The following is a 14,945-nucleotide window of genomic DNA, read 5'->3' on the forward strand; positions in this document are numbered from 1 at the left end:
AAAATGGCAGCTCTTTGATCAGCTATGAACAGTGGGAGACTATGGAGATCGTTTCCTACAAAGCATTTTAAACCAGAGAGGTCAATGATCATGTGGGGGAGGGGTCCTAATTTATCCACTGAGATCCATAAAAATGTTGGTTTATTGAGTCAATGGCCTTGCTGAAGTCAAGGAACAAGGCTGCTGCTGGCAGGGTGTACTTTGGAGCAGTCTGTTTGTACATCCAACCACACTCTAATCAAATCAGGCCTGCCTTCTTGTTTTTCAAGAATCCCAAGAGATTGATCCTATAATGTTGTAAAGAAACTTTCCAAATGTATTTGCTAATATTTCTGCATAGATCTTTAATCCAAAAAACACATTCACAATAAAACACCAACAAAAAGAATGCTGAAAAACTCCCACTGTGTTGACAAAAAAAATCCATGATCCAAAAACCATGTTTGTTGTTGTTAGATCTTTAACTTTGTTTGGAGAAGAGAAACGGGTCCATAACTGAGAGGTTCAACTCAGTCTTTGAGGGGTGTTGGGAACATCGGCAGTTTGGCAAGACTGAGTTCTGGTGAAAAGGAGTGGTTATTTTTGGCTTCCAAAAAATCTGCAAAAATAAGCAACTAGTTCTTTTTTCTAATATTTACAAAAACATCTGCAGGAAAACTGCCTATGCAGTGACTGGTAGCTTCAATAACCTGAAACCTTGTTCATGGTTTAGGTAACACTTGTAAGTCTGCCTTTTTAAGCCCTGTTGTTTTATATCCCTTAACAGCTCCATACCAGGTAAATGTAATTCTTGAAGACTGTTGTACAAAACAGGATTAAGTGATAAATTTGCACTTGGCTTACTACGATTTGTATTAGATATCTTGGGTACACAAGTGCATCAAGGAATATTCACTTAGAGATCTAATGGGTATCCATTTCCTGAATGTAGCTTGGATATGAGAAACATCAAACTAAATATAATTATGGCTGATAGTATATCATTCTAAAAGGCAGCTTCTTTCTTATGCGGATAATCAGGACATGGAACAACCTGGAACAACCTCCCGGCTGACAATAAAGTCTAAAAAACACCGAAGGAGTTAAAAAAAAGATATCTTCTTCCAAGATCAAGTACATAAACAAAAATACATTTTTAGCAGGGCTTGAAGACACCATGTTTTAGGTTCTGACGCAACAATTCACATTGTATTGTAGCAGAAGAAATACATCATGGGTACTAGAAATCTTACCATGTACACAGTGTTTGTTGACAGCTACCCATCCTAAAAAGAAAGAAAAATATAAAATGATACACAACACCCGAGGTATTACAGATAAGTCATGGTGCTTCTAATTGAAACTTAAATATGATAGATATTAAATGGAGCACGTTGAATGCAGCCACACCAAAGAACAGAATCTTACTTAGCACACTACTGAATGCAGACAAATACTATCGGGGCTGGCCTCAGGCAAATTGAACCTAGTTTGCCCAATAGGTCCCCATTCCCTTGTTGGTGGGGGGGGGCACACCTGTGGCTGCCCTTGGGCATACATAACAAAAAGAGCTCTGATTTTTTTAAATGGTTATTTATTTATTTATTTTACATTTGTTGACCGGGATAGTCCAACTGGATACATGTCAATTTTCAGCGGAGGCCCGGGGAGAAAAGCTCCAAGATAATAATACACATTGAACATTTAGTAAATGCTAGTTTCAAGCAGATTACAGTCATAAGCAATACCAGCATTTAACACATATAGTACTTATTATAAAACACTTTACAAAACATAACATTATTTTCAAAGTTAAACATACATAACATTACATTCAGGTTTAAGACACACTGAGCAGCAGTTATACAATTGACCCTTCCTGAAATGGAGTGGTAGAAAAAAGTTAGAAGTAGTTGACGGTAAGGCACCTAAGAAATAAGAGAGGTCACTAGTTGGGGTTAGTGCAAGGACATAATCAATGAGTTTTGAAGTATTTCTTGAGTTTGTTTTTGAATTGAGTTAGTGAGGGTTCTAGGGTCAAGTGAGCTGGGAGTCTGTTCCATATTTTTCTAACAGAGTTGAAAAACAGAGAGTCCCCAGCTGAGAATTTGGATTTGTATGTTTGAACTAGGAGTCTAGTGGATGATCGCAGTGGCCGAGTGCTGGTGTAGGGGCTGATAATATTTTTTAGTGCAGGTGTATTTTCTGGTTGGTAAAGGACTTTATGTGCAACTAGTAGCTGGTTGAACTGCAGTAGGCTTGGCAGTTCAAGCCATCCTAGGCGATTTAGGTTGTGACAGTGGTGTGTCCGGTAGGCTGTGCCAGTAGCAAATCTGTCAATCTGGTTATAGCAGGATGATAGTTTATTAAGATCTGTTTTGTTTAACTTGGAGAATAGAGGTGAGGCGTAGAGAAGAGTTGATAGCAGATGGGATCGAGCAATTGCAGTTCTAGCAAGTGGGGTAAGGAAAGATTTGATTTCGTAAAGAGAGCTAAGTTTTTTATTAATGGTTTTGATAGTTTGATTGATATGCGCATCAAACTTCAGTTGTTATCAACTATGACACCCAGTAGTTTAGTTTGGGCTTCTGGGGAGATGATAGTGCCATTATTAGCAGTTATGTTGAAGGCTGGCAGGGGGGTCCTGCATGTGGGGGAGAAGAGGAGCAACTTAGTTTTGTTGGGGTTTAGTTTATTATTTTCGTTATTTATTATTTATTTATGTATTATTCAGTTTATTATTTATTTAGTTTATATTTATTATTTATTATTATTGTTGTTATTGTTATTATTATTATTTTTTTTGTTTGTTTTTTTTTTTGCTAAAACTTACCCCTGTGACAGCAACCCAGTACCAGTAGCTGCAGTGCATGGTAAGAAAGCAATAGACACTTCTTAATTTGCAGAATTTCTACTCATGATCTACAAAATGAATCACCGAGCCTCAAAGACCTGGTTCTTGGTAGGTAGAGCTGAGCAGAAAACCTGCAAACTTTTAATAGTAGTGGATAATGGCCAGAACATCAGGAGTCTGGAGGCATCTGAGACATTAGAGTTTGTGGAGGATCTATAAGAGAATATTGTAGATGGGGTGTAGACAATACACAGCATAGCAAGCATTTTTTTTAGACTCTAGCAGACACCTTACATATATATATATATATATATATATATATATATATATATATATATATATATATATATATATATATACCCCTCAAGTGTACCTAATGATATGAAACATGGCCAAGAAATTTACTAGAATACCTCACTCTGGGATTCTAGACAAATTCACTGAATTAGGTATAGAGCCCTATGTCACCCACTAAATAGCAAGGACCCAAGAAGTTTGGATATTGGAGTCCACCTCAACAAAGTGACTGGTCACTAGCATAGTCCCTTGTGGCTCTGTACTGGGTCTGAACCTTTTTGGCATCTACATCTTTGAAGTCAAAGCCAACATCGAGAACCCATGGCTAACCAGATTTGCAGATGACTGCAAATTAGGTGCAGTGATAGAATCCCCTAAGATATTAATATTCACTAAGAAGGGCTGAGTCAGACACATAACAGGTGCCATAGCCATGGTATAATAGTCAATGCCAAGAAATGCATAACAGCATCCTTTGGGAATTTAGCTACCCCTGGACACTACCTCATTTATGACACATCCCCAACTGTAAACCCAGTAGTCAGGTATTTGAAGATGCATGTAGACTGGAATTTGATATTCAATATTCAACATATCTATCCGAAAATATAAACACCCTACTCCTTGAGCTTTCCCTCTAGCTTACCTCAATTTCTACCCATCAATACCAGCAGGAAACTCTTTTGATCTGTAAGTTATTTTAATCAACTCCGTTCTTACGATTAATCTCATTAACCTTAACTATCATTCTAACCCTCACCCCTTTAAAACTACCCCTCTAGTGTTTTTTCCCTTTCTTAACATTCAACCTATTCAATATTTACAAAACAAAAAAATGTATCATGTAAATTACTCTGTTTCTCTCAAATATTGCAATTCCCACAATGTATAACTTTTTCTCTGTATGTTATATTGTACTGTATTGTACTGCAAATTCTTGAAAAACACATTTTTATACTGTGCATGCATAATGCGTTCAGGAGCTTTTCTCCCCTGGCCTCCACTGAAAATGGGTTTCCTGACCCAATTAGACTTTCCCTGTCAACAAATAAATATTTATTAAACATTTGTTGACCAAGAAAGTCCAACTAGGACAGAGCCTATTTTCAGCAGAGACCTGGGAAGAAATGCTTAGGTTACATGTCTTTGGAATGTGGGAGGAAACCCGCACAAGTGCAGGGAGGGCATACAGACTCCACACAGAAGGTACCCCAGCCAAGAATTAAAACAGAGAACCTCTTGCTGTGAAGCAACAACATTAACTGCTGCACCACTGCACCCCCCAGGTTATTGCAAATAAATAAATAAATATGGCTATGGTAGTAAGGAAATCATTTTATGTTGTGCAACTTAAAAGGAAGCGTATGGACTATAGGATCGAAGAAGTCATTGTTCCACTGTATTCAGTCCTCATCAGAACAATCATTCAGTACAATGTCCTCCTTTGGCATATACCTGACTAGGACATGTAAAATCTGGAACAGCCACAGAAGTTCCACACAAAAAGGATACATTGTGTAAAAACATGTCTTACACATATTGATTCAAAGCCCTATCCCTGTACTCCTACAGACTGTTGAAGGGCGATCTACACCTAGCATACAAGGCATCCTTGGATCTCACTCTGATGAGCTTTCTGCATGTCTTCAAAACAAATAACATCGGAATGACCCAATCGCTAGACTTAAACCTTACTTGAGAAATAAATAGGCTATATTGGATGGAATGGTGTGTTTTTCAGAGACTATCCCTTTTCTGGAACAGGCTTCTGATCCATATGAAGCAGAATTATTCCTTAACTCAGTTCAAGCAAAACTTGGATCAGTGAAAGGAGAATCATTCACCCCTGGTTTGGCACCTGTTTCCTTAATGGACAGGGATAGCCTGTACAGGTTTGACCATCCAAGCCCTAGTCTACATTACACTTTAGAATAATCTTATAGTTCCTAAACTTTTCAGATACATTTGGTCTGCATGGCTGGGCTTATAAAAGCACCTTTGGTCATTATCCTAGTTTACAACTATGAATCTATGAACCCTTTTGGTGGAATTATAATATTATATTTATAGGATTATATGCATTCTATGAAGACCAACACAAAGTTCTACCTGTCATTTTTGAGTGCACGTTCTGCCACTTCCTGATGCTACTCTTTGCAGTTATGAATCAATAAGTTATATGAGGTTATCACTTTTGCTCAATAAAAAAGACAGTCCCTTGGATTCATTAATGTCTACACTATGTGTATGCTAAGTATACACTGTTCCGAGTGAACAGACAACAGAAGCGTAACTCATAATGTCTTCCTCCTAAATTTAGTTTTCCTACTGTTTTTATTGCAGCCTTAAATGTTGAGGTGGATTCATAAAGGTTTCCACAAAGTGAAGAGTACATGTACACTTAATGTAATCTTTTTGAGTGACTAAATCACAAACATGTGGTAAGGATGTTCTTGAATACAGATTGTGTACACTTAGTGTTCACTTATGTTTCCCATTGCTTGGAAAGCTCAAACATTCCCATTTACATACATTAGTCTTTAAGTTTTTCCTTTTTTTAACCACCAGAATGAAATCCTACATTTTTATTCTTGTATTTCGGATATGTGCTTATTATCTGCAACTCTACTGCTTGCCCTTATCCAAGTCAGTTCAGTCTTAGTTCTCTAACAAATTTAGCAACCCATTTTTGACTTGGGGTTGAAATGGCATCCCATTTCATTATACCATGTACTTCACCATTGTCTTCCTTTGGACTCAAGTATTTGATTAGCCAGCTGGAGAAATGAGCTATGAATTTCATATTTCTTATTAGTAAGGGATCAGATCTCCATGCTGTCAGTCACTAACTAACAGCATTTTACTTTTAAGGAAATATATACTCTGGTACAGTCAAAAGGCCACTAGGCACGTTGATAACATTCCAGCATTGTGGGAGGCATCTTCTATTAACCATCCATCTATCCAACCTACTAGCTCTTTCTCCAGTGGTGTTAATATAGGTATAGTCATTTGTTTTGTGATAGACTGCTCTCAAAAACATCTATCAAGTCAAATTGATCCATGGATAGCCTGAGACTATGAACAAGTTGAAGAAGCATATATGTCCACTGAGTATACTGTCTTCATTTGGGTGTAGTACTGCATTAAAGTCATCACACACTATTAGTGTTTCAAGGACTAGTTGCTCTGTATAAAGCAAGTGTGTTTGTCTGCTTAGTGGCTGGGTAAAATCAAAATTTGTACCATAAAAATACACTAGTAGTGTGAAGCTATACATTGAGTTATTCTGGATCACTAAACATCTGCCCTGCTTCTCTAGAAAATCCTAGGATTGATACTCCTCTTTCTGCTGGAGTGACAGAACTGATGAAACTTTCTCTTGGTCATTTTGAAAACACCTAAGGTACTTATCTATTCTTAACCTTGGCTTCCTGAAGAAAGATAAAGTACATATATTGCTTTGCAAGAGTTTTTGCAGTATCATCTTTGTCTGATGAGAGGTGGACAAGAAATATTCCAGCATATCCCTCCTATTTGGTCAAAATGGTCATTGTGATCTTTACCGTCAATATTTCTCTTGTTGTGTTATCACTATTACTAATAATTAGTAGGCTGCTAATCAAAGTTGTCAGAGGTAGGACAAGGTAGGATTGTCAATAAAGAAAGATGTAAAAGAAGTAGGTTTCCTATCACTTAGTCGAACTTTTACAAGTTCGAACCACATACGGTCGAGACCATACGTTCAAATTTGTAAGAGTTTGAGTGTTTGAATGGAAATCCCCATAAGCGGAGGTTTCCATTCACTTCAATGTGGTGCGATCTCAGAGTTGGTATATTTAAGTAGCAAGGGGTGTGGTGGGTGCAGTGGGGCTTGCTCCACTGCTTACAACAATTTATTTTTTTGTCCGTTTTTTTTTAATTTTTTTATGTAGTCGAAGTTCTGTAACTTTGAGCATAATGGTTCAACCATTAGGTGTTCAGTTACGGAACTTTGACTAACTGACACACATATATATATATATATATATATAGAGAGAGAGAGAGAGAGAGAGAGAGAGGAATTAATGTAATAAACAACCACAAGAAAAACAGTGTTAAAATGTTTTCTTCTCCCAATACCAGGGTAAGCCAAGAGATACCAAAACATACTGTGAATATGTATTCCATCTTTCCCTACCTCTATGGAATCATTAACTATGGCAAGATACCTTGCTATTAAGTGTGTCTTATCAGCAATCACTGCATTGATGCTCCCCAGCTCAAGTGATTGCTAACAATATTAGGTCACCTTATTCAGGTGTTCATTTTGACTTGGTATAGTTATCTAAGTTGTCTGATAAGTTCCCCCAGCATTTTTCCATTTCTGTCAATACACCTTGTGTAATCTCTAGACAGGAAGAGACCATATTTTCTTCCTCTAGAAGAACTTCTCTTCTATATAAAATTGTTAATGGGCTATATGTGTTTGCAATAGAGATCAAGGCATTGAATAAGTTACCCCATAGAGTTTGACCTGTTTTATCAATAATAATGAGGAAAGTCTGTCTTTTCATTTGTGTGTGTGTGTGTGTGTGTGTGGGTGTGTGTGTGTGTTTGTGGAGACTTGCTCAGAGATCCATTCTCTGGTCTCTCTCAATTTTGGCTACAATGGGACCCAGTGGCAGACATTGGACTGCCACCACATAGGAGTGGATCTCACTTTTCTCTTGGTGTTGTGGAAACATATCAACTTCTGCTGGTATTTAAAATATCCTGTTTGATGTGCATTTTGTAAGGTAAAGTGTGGCATGGTATTTCAGTTGCACTTGATATTGATAACTCAGGTCTCTACAGCATCACAGGTGCAGGGCAAGTACTTTTCTCTTCCTATATAATGCTGTACTATGGGCTGGTCATACAGACTACATGCCCTGGCCCTTTTAGATTCTGCTTCAGACTCTTAGCTTTTGCAAGATAGTTTTTCAATTGTTGTAACTGACACCTTTAACAATGTAGTGTCTGGGTTGGTTGAATGAGTTAAGTCTACAATTGACACAGTTGTCAAGCAACAAAATTGGTGGAGTAGAACCTTCTAACACATTGCCCAACATCTTTCTTACAAAATTTAATGACTTTGCCCCTTCAACCTTTTCCAGGAGGCCATTGATTTGAGTGCTGTTTTGCTGTGCCCGATTTTCCATGTTGTCTAACTTGAGCTGGATATTGTGAGAATGCTCTTTCAGGATTTGAAGAGTTACTGAGTGCTTAGACACCTTCTTAAGCTGCTCCAAAAGCTCTACTGTAGATTGCATTATAGCTTCTTATATTTCAGTTAATTCACTCAAGCCTATAATTTCATTTTCGTATACTTCCAGTTCATACCCTTACCTCCTTTTGGCAATAAGGCCTTTTTTGGACATAGCTTCTTTAACCACATGACTTATCACCCAATAGTAGGCATTATTAGAAAGTGAAAAGAGATATTAATAAATTGACAATAAGGTTGTTAATCTTGGATGTCCTACTGTAGAAAAAGTACTCAATTAATTTGACATTTATTATTCATATTTTCATATCTATGTTCAGATTTGGAGAATGCTGTGCAATGCCATTGTGGGAGACAGGGTCATTAATTGTCAATGTCCATTTATATCACACTATACCTAAGGTATTGCTAGTTGTTTGTTAACAGTAATGAAAATAAAAAACATATTTCCATATGTACTCAATACTTCAAAAATGTGGCTTACAAAATGCTGTATGACATCAGGAGAAACCTTAGATATTCTTGAAGAAAAGTGTCTCATATTTTCACTGAAAGTTGAACATCTATAGCTATATCCAGTGTTATTTATATTGCTAATTATACATTTAAGCATATGTTTTCATATTTCTGTAAATATCTCAGCAAATATGCACCCATAGAGGAATTTCCTGTTGTGAAGTTGAACTAGTATGTTACTTTAAAGTCTGCAGTTAATACAGAATTAGAAATGACACAAGACACCAAGGCTCAAACTTAACAATTTATTAAACAAAAACTTACTAGATAAACAGAAAAAACTAATAAATCATGTACTGACACGCATATGCATAAACAAAATCATCTTTGTCACTGATAGGGAGACTTCAATCCTATTCAGTACAGCTATCTGTTCAGTCAAGGCAAGGCCGACACTGGCAAAATGTCTCTATGCTCAGTTCAGGCTGGTACTGTGATCAAATCCGGATGATGATGATTTCCATTTTAGCCTTTGAGCTTTTTATAGTCTTGAACAAACAATAAAGTCAATAGGTTCAACTAATGACATATTGATCACAAGCTTATCATGAGTTGATAGAATATTTTAGAAAATTACAGCTCATTTCTTAAGTTGTAAACAAGTCTCGTAATGTCTGGTCTTATGCCTTAATTCCCTTTTTCCAAAGAACAGTTAGCTCACAATATAGTTCCTAATTGGAATCCCCCATATTCTGGTAAACACCTTTTAGACTGATACAGGTCAACAAAAGTTCAGTTATACCAGTAATCAGTGAGCAAGGCCTGCTCTTAAGCATATTGTATTGTTACAATATTAGCAGCATATAGTGAGGTAGATAATTAAACATACACAGTGGTATGTGGCTCGAGGCATAACAAAAACCAGGTAGACTGTGTGGATCCATCACAGAAGGAAAAACTTATGTCTAGTTAACAAAAATGTTCTAATAATATATGTGTAAGTAATAAAGTTTCCAAGATATGACAATCTGTGAAAGTTTAACAAAAATACACTTTGGGGTTTGTGTGCATTATACTGTATTACAGTATTTATAGAAAGACTGTGAATGTACTGAGTATTATCACTGCAAAGAATACAGCTTACTGATAAAATTGCTACTTGTACAGTTTTAAAATTATTTATTGACCATAAAATATTTACATTTGTTTGTCTTGTGCTTTTTAAGTTTATTTTTCAGAAAATGCTGTGGAATGCATGATGTGTATAAGCTGATGGAGTTGTGACATTCCATGCCACATACCTGTTAATAAATTAATTTGTTCTCAGTGCTAGTTGTCACATTTGTTGTTGCTGAATCAGCTCTAGTTGCTTTTATTAGAACCAGCAGGGCTTCTAGCAATGCACAAATTACCCTGAGCTCTTTGGTTAATGCGACCCCTCCGTCCACAGTTACAGGCCACACAAGGATTATATATTCACCTACATTACTCCTAAGTCTAAAATGAGATGCCAGCTGCTCCTGTGATTATCAATATTCAGAATCCTGAAGGGAGGTAAATTATTGCTGGATTTGTTTATTTTAATTAAGGTTCATTGTATCACTGTATTACGAGATTATTTGAACCATGAGTCCACCTCCATGCATGTACATGTATGTGCACTCTTCATTAGCATGCATTTTCAGGATACAAAGCCTGAAACTCAAATGTATAGCATTATTTAGTGACTGCTATCTGAATTACTTTTTTTTTTCACAGAAAACCATAAATCTTATGAGGGCTAGACGAAATATATGATATAAAATCAGGGACATTCTGTGAAATCAGTGAAAAATGAGAGCTATGGTCAGAAAACAAGGTAGCAGCCATTATCTCCACCAAAAGGACAGCAAAGGATATCAGTTTAGTATGTTACTCAGAACACAGCTGAATAATACATTGGAGAGGAAAAACTTCCAGCACGTACTATTGTAATTGCTGATTCACTGCATTATTTCCAGTTCTACAATTTCTTTGAACATTGCCTTCAAACATAGAAATGGAAAATTAATTAAGGAGAAAAACAAAACAAAAAAAAAAAAATTACCTGCACATTCAGCAGCTATTGACTTCAAGGAACAGAAGATGGTACCGGCAAGTAAGTACCGATTCAGGACTTTTTTACATTGGAAAATATGAGTTTAGATGTAAGTGGGGTGGGGCAGGAGACAGTTGCCCAGGATGAAGGGAATGCTGGCATGTCAAGGAAATCATGATCATTTACAAGGCCCTAAACTGAAGCTGGGAGCAGAAAAGATGTCACAAAGGCATGGATTGAGCTGAAGGTATTGAGAATCTGAAATATGGCAGAGGACAGCAGATGAGAAAATGGTAAATTATGCTATAGGCAGAGTGCAGTTGTTAAGTCTAATGGAGGGTATCCAGTTACTATAATAGATTAATGGATAAGAGATCAGACAGACATCTTTACACTTGATCCTTTGAATACAAGAACATTTAAAAACACAATGACATTCTTGCTGGGATGGAGCAAGAAAAGTTGACTCTAGCTTAAAATCTCTACCTGTAGTTTCACTTTAGAGTGGGTAAATGCAAAACATTTTTTTTGTGTGCTGGAGCCAGAAAGGGGCAAAACAGGAAAGGAAAGATGAGATCTTTTCAGTATCACTGAGCCTGTATTAGCACTGGGCATGCTAAGTATAGCATGCAAGAATTAGGGAGTGGTCTACAGGCCTCTTTTGGTGTAACATGATAGGAAACCTACAATGGGACAGATGGATGCAGCAAAAACTAAAGATTTGAGAAAAAGAATGTTTAGGTCAATCAAGGTGAGACACATTCTTTTCAGAAAATAATGGCTACTGGCAATTAGCCTGGAAATGGATAGTTACTGAAAACTAAAGGCTAAAGGCAGATGGAGTTCAGACAGATTAACAGTGAAGGGAAGAGGTGCGGAGGGGGGCTATAAAGTAATGGTAATCCCAACAGAGACAGATTATATAGGTTCATAAATTCATAGAAGATTACTAACCAATGGCTCAAGAGCCCTTACAAGCTTAGCCAGTTTTATACAGATTTTACAATTTTTCTATTCCTAGGGGAAAGATAACAAGGGTCAGCAAGCAGGGTTTTAGCAAATTATAGACTGGCTTTTTTCCATAAGGGACATGGGCACCACCCTGGGACTGAATTTACAGTTTTCCATCCATTGGTCTGTACTGCACTTGAAAATGGTCAGGGAAGGGCTGTGTTCCACTGCAAGAGGAAGCCTATTCCAGAGGAAGGGTAATCTCTGGGGCATATATCTCTCTCTCAAGCATGATCTATTCATTTAGGTTTAGATTCTTGGTGCAGGTAACCTTCATGCAGTTAGTGTTGTGAATATGCAACATTTCCATCAGGACTTGGTCAAAGATTATCTTTTAGGTCAGGCAATGATCACCAATCAGTAATTGATAGGAAACTGAATACAGTGATATGTCTTTTAGTTGGTCTGCATATGACATATTGGTTATACCCTGCATTTTTTTGATGAGAAACCACTGAGGGCACCCCAGCTGTTGCAGTTGCTTGGTGAGGTACTTGCCCAAGGGTTTCATTGTTTTTAATTATTGATCCGATGAGGGTCAAGTACAGTGGTACTATGACACCTCTAGATCTCGATGCCATGCCCTTATAAGCTGAGTCACACAGAAGGACTTCATTGCCACCACTGACACATGGTGGTCAAAGTTCAGATTACTATTTATCTGATTACCTGGTACTCTCACCACTGGGTCTACTCTTAGGGGTGCTACGAAAGTTGCAATTTGCAAGGGTATGTGATTTCCCAAAATGCACTTCTTTGCATTACATTTGAGGCCATGGCTCTGACACCAATCATTAGTCTGTGTATGTCCTTTCTGCAGGATATCAAAATCATTTGGATCATTGGCAATTGCCCACAACTTTCAGTTGTCAACATACTTGGTCAAACAGTGGCCACCTACATTTGCCTTGACATCTTTGAAGTATATCCCAAACAGGAGGGGGAATATAAGTAGCCTTACAATTAAAATTTACTTATGGATACACAGGGATAGTTCAGACATAGCTACTTATGTATTTGCTGAGCTAGTCAAAATGATTCTGACTAGTCAAAATAATTCTGACTAGAAATGGACTGCAGAGCTGTACATATCCCCTTGAGGTCTGTGGTTGATGTGACAAGGACAACTGTTTCTAATGATGGTAACTGCATGAGCAGTAAGTACCCTGCCACATTCTTGTTTTCTGCCTCGGATGATTCACAAGAATCACGGCAGCTGCGATATTGAACTGTGGTGGGCGTGCTATTTATGTCAAAAATATGTTTTGATGGGTTGAGAGGAGGAATGGGGAAATGATACAGATGGAGAACATGCAAATGTATATTAAAAGAAGAATTAAAAGTGATTTATTGAGGAATGAGGGGTTTGGTACTCTCACATGAGGACATTTCTTATCAGGTACCTGGCAACAACCATACAGATAGACTGCACCCGAATGGCAGTGGAAGGAATGCCCTTAAGTTAGGAATAATGCTAACCCTTAAAATGAATGTATATTGGATGTAATAACAATTATGTTAATACATTGTTTGGATAAAGACAAGAAAGTTTGGGAAAGGCAAAGAGGCATTTTGTTTAGCAATATAATATTAGGCAGACTAGACTCCTTACACTAGAATGAGCAGGATAAGCAAAGACAAAGAGAGAGAGACAGTAAGAGGAAGAGAGAGAGAGAGAGAGAGAGAGAGAGAGAGAGACACTAGTCCTATATGGACAGCTTGCCAAGTGATGGTCAACTGTAGTTAATGTCAAAGAAAGAAAGAAAGACAGATGGTAGGGGAGAACTGAGTGAGGGCATAAGCAATTAAGAAGACATTACTGAAGTGCATGGTATAAAGTATGCAGCATAGGATACATATTTCGCAGACAATAAAGAGATGTTAAGGGTGGTAGAGCATGGCCTAACCAGAGAGTGGGGAAAAAGATGATAATTAGGCATGAATATTGCCAAGGTAGTGCACTGACACAAAAATGGTAAGCAAGCATGGATTTTCTATAACAAGAAAAGGAAAAATATAATGAAAGGTGATTGTGAATAATAAATGTATGTGTAATGATTTGACTGGATTGTAAAAATAATATACATTTTATAATAAAAGACACTAGGCTGTACTTTAAATAAAACCTTTGAAATAAATGAATACAATCCCCAGGATTCACGAAGCCTCCGTGTAAGAGTTATAACTCTTACACGGAGGCTGCAGTTAAACGGAGTGATGTCAGCATGCTTTGTATATTCATGAGAGCATGCTGAATCACACCTAAGTCTAACACGGTCCATGTAAGACAGTAGGGGGCGTGTCCTTAGGCTGAGCCCTGCAAGCGGACACGCCCCCAGAAGTGTAAAAGTACCCAAAGTAAACACCCACAACAGAGTCCACGGAAATGTGAATAAACACAACACAACACATGCCCCCACAGACTATGAACATAAAATATAAATAAATGAACATGTTATATATATTTTTTTAAATTGTAAAGATGTTTAACCGTGAGTGCGCTCATTTGCGCGGGCGTGCCCGTAGCGCAGCTATAGTTAGCAGTCTGTGGGAAAGCATATAAGAACTAAATATGCAAAATAAGCCAAGAAGCAATAGCGTAGCAGTAGAGATGTTGGCTGAAGAGCAGGCATTCATGGTTCGAGCCCCCACAACACCAATTTTTTTTTTCAAAATAAGCAGGAAACAAGTCCCTGACAAATATGTACACATAAAACCCCAATATATGTAAAATGTAATGAAATAGCCCATTTATATTGAAGACATGTAAGGTAACAAAAGAAGAAAAAATGCCAGATGTGCTCATAGCTGAGCTACAGTTTAACAGAGTGAGTGCATGTGCCTGTAGATGAGCAGTGGTTTAACTGGCGCAAAATGAGTGCCCGTAGCTGAGCAGTGGTTTAACATGCTAAATCTATATGCCCCTAACTGAGCTGAGCGTAATATGCGTGCCGATAGCCAAATGAGGCTTAAAGCAGCGTACCCCATTTGCGCGGAGCTGCGCACCGTGCAAACGAGCTAAC

The sequence above is a fragment of the Protopterus annectens genome, chromosome 7.part1 (genome assembly GCF_019279795.1).
Source record: "Protopterus annectens isolate FY-2018-M chromosome 7.part1, PAN1.0, whole genome shotgun sequence".
NCBI classification, from domain to species: Eukaryota; Metazoa; Chordata; order Ceratodontiformes; family Protopteridae; genus Protopterus; species Protopterus annectens.